The 3133-nt window shown below is 42.8% G+C and overlaps 1 long non-coding RNA gene across 1 annotated transcript; it reads left to right on the top strand.

The window, feature by feature from the left end:
• The first annotated feature begins 1019 nt into the window (after positions 1-1019).
• Positions 1020-2283, top strand: LOC134439637 (uncharacterized). Its single transcript, XR_010032804.1, has 3 exons — positions 1020-1151; positions 1410-1556; positions 1909-2283. It is a non-coding gene; the product is annotated as an uncharacterized LOC134439637 (long non-coding RNA).
• The last annotated feature ends 850 nt before the right edge of the window (positions 2284-3133 follow it).

Below are 3133 nucleotides of genomic sequence, written 5' to 3'. Positions count from 1 at the left end.
AGTTGTCGTCATGATCCTGACAAATGTTCTCGTGAAATAATGTTGTAGGCTACTGCACGTTCACTGAATGTCTTAAAATCTTTTGCAGTTAACTTCAATGACTCTAACGTAGGCCTGCAGCCGCCAACATCTCGGTGATTGTAAGTAATTGACCACAGAATTTGTATCATTTTCATTCATTGTTATTCTATTTTAACCCCTGTGAGATCAGACCCCCTTGTGGAGTATATCATAGTGGGTGTGTGCATGGTCATTTTGATCAGATTTAGCATTATTAAAGGTCTGTGAGAATCTTAAGTAGAAATGTTGGTTCCAAATATGCTTATTGATATATTCTGTTCTCTTAAAAGAAACTATGCAGAAAAATAATGTTTCAATTGTACTTTTAGGTTGCAATCTGTAATGGAAATTTTAACATTATATTGTCAGAGAACCGTGTGTGGGTGTGGCCTTAAACATTAGCAGTCGGGCTCCACTAATTCCCTGGGTGTTTGTCTGGCTCTTTTAGAGTCTGAACCATTTGAATTTAGTACACTGTATATTGCCAATAAAGAATTTACTTGTACTTTTCTTTTCAGATCAGGAGTGAAGGTGTTGGTGTTTAGAAACAGGGAGCATTCCGTTGGCTTTGACCTGGGATTCGCCCATTAGAACGGCTGGACAACTTGACCTTGGTGACTTGAAGGACCCGACTCCCCTCGTGGTGCATGTTGTCATTGAAAGGTTGGTGACATTTATGTTGTATTCCGACTTAATTATTTTTCCACTGCTTAATACTGTTGATCTAGCCACCTGCATGAACGCTGCCAACATTTTCCCCCGAAACGATGAAAGCACTTTGAGCTGCATTTGTTGTATGAATTGTGCAATACAAATAAAGCTACTTTTATTAGTAGTAAATGGTGTAGCCCAACTGATGCATCGTTAGATATTACCCCGATCCTAGATGCATTGTATTTCATACATATATCGCTAATATGGTATTTCCCTGTACTTCTCTGTCTCAGATCAGTAGTGAAGGTGTTGGTGTTTGGAACAGAGAGCATTCCGTTGCCTTTGACCTGGGATTCGCCCATTAGAACGGCTGGACAACTTGACCTTGGTGACTTGAAGGACCCGACTCCCCTCGTGGTGCATGTTGTCATTAAAAGGTTGGTGACATTTATGCTGTATTCTGACTTCATTATTTTTCCACCACTTAATACTGTTGGTCTAGCCACCTGCATGAACGCTGCCAAAAAATGTTCCCCCAATTGTGAAAGCACTTTGAGCTGCATGTGTTGTATAAATTGTGCTATACAAATGAAGCTACTTTTATGGTGTAGCCCAACTGATGCATCGTATGATATTACCCCGATCATAAATGCATTGTATTTAATACATAGTATATCTCTACTTCTCTGTTTCAGATCAGGACTAAAGGTGCTAAATGGTGCTTGGTTCCGGGAGCATTTCATTGGCTTTGAACTGCGATTCCTCCATTAGAACGGCTGGATAACTTGACCTTGGTGACTTGATGGACCTGACTGCTTGTGGCATACGTTGTCATTGCAAAGGTTCGTGAGATTAATAAATGGCATAGTCCTACTGATGCATTGTTACATATTAGTCCAATCATCAATAAATTGCTATTATTGTTGTCAAATTTAGTGATGCATTTTTGAATCTCTGTACAGATGATAATAATGAAAATGAATGTTTTCCAATATATGTTTAGGTTGTAAATGATACAGGCATCGATTAATTTAAATGGCCATTTTCAAAACTGTGTGTGGCTATGGCCTCAGACCTTAATATCAGTTGGACTGCGGGCGCCACTAAATAACCTAGATGGCTCTGAAGCATGCATTTGTATTTAAGATCTTGTATATTGCTATGTAGTATTTTCTTGTTGCACTTCTGTTTCAGATCAGGACTGAGGGTGTTGGTGCTTAGCAGCGGTGTGGCAGAGGAGAAATTATGAACCTGCACCACAGGAGCCGAGAACTGGAGGTGGGCAAACTGGTCCGACTCTACAGCCGGCAGCGGAGGAAGGGGTGCTGCGCGAAACTGGACAGCCGCTGGGTAGGCCACGGTCAAGTGCTGGAGCGACTTGGGGAGGTGATGTACCACACAGCAACCCCCCCTCCACACGCCCCATGACCACACGACCATTAGCCACACCTGACCACGGATACACGTTTGCGGACACCCCCACACACAGTCCCCCCTTTCCCCTCCTTACACAGGACACACCGACACAGTCAAATGCAGAGCAGCCACCAACCAGGGGTAACAGACATGCTTGGGTACCCACCCACACATACACCCTGAAAACCTCTCACTCTCTCCTCCCCTGGTGCACAGGGAGACTCCTTCGGCCTCCATGACTAGACCAGAGGCGGAGACCACCCGCTCGCCTCAGGGACTTTTTGTCTTATTGTGGACTATTAAAGTGTTTATGAAACGAAAACAAACGGTCATTCCCATTAAAGCCTTATTTTTTCTGATAGCATCGATGAGACTTTGAACCCAATCATCCTGGAGGAACTTGTGAAAATGGCAACTCAAAGTGTGAATTCTGTGAAATTTGGTGTGACTAATGAGCTGGGCTGTGACATCATAGAGGGGAGTCCCTGGTTTGCTAGTATGGCGATCTGAGAAAACAACACACATTTGATGGACCCACATCTTATAAAGGAACCAAAATTCTGATACAAACATCAGCGTGTCGAAAAACCACACATCCAACCTCATGAGAAAAAAAAACAGCAGCACAAATCTATTTCAGAGGCACTGATACATCTGCAGAAAGTGACATGTCTGACAGGCGAAGTGACGATTGTTGACATAGCCTGACAGTTCGTTTTGTTTATGGTTACGGTTGCTAAGGGCGCTTTGCCATGACCCACAGATGACATGGCGTGTGTATTTGTTGACAAATGGGGGGCATTTTGATTCAATTGCGCGATATAGTGTGATTGAAATGCATGTAGGCTACATGCAAAAATATCATCAACTAGAGAAAAAACTGAGGTATTAGGCTGTTGGAAAAACGCCCTATATAGCCTGAGTCCTCAGCATATTTTTAGCGTTTATCATTATTATTATTTTTTTGTGCTCAAAGTCACAGGTGTCGCGTGTCCCTCAGCCG

This window comes from Engraulis encrasicolus, chromosome 23, assembly GCF_034702125.1.
Source record: "Engraulis encrasicolus isolate BLACKSEA-1 chromosome 23, IST_EnEncr_1.0, whole genome shotgun sequence".
NCBI lineage: Eukaryota > Metazoa > Chordata > Actinopteri > Clupeiformes > Engraulidae > Engraulis > Engraulis encrasicolus.
Note: the sequence above shows the minus strand (reverse complement) of the source record. Positions and strands in the feature narration are given on the sequence as shown.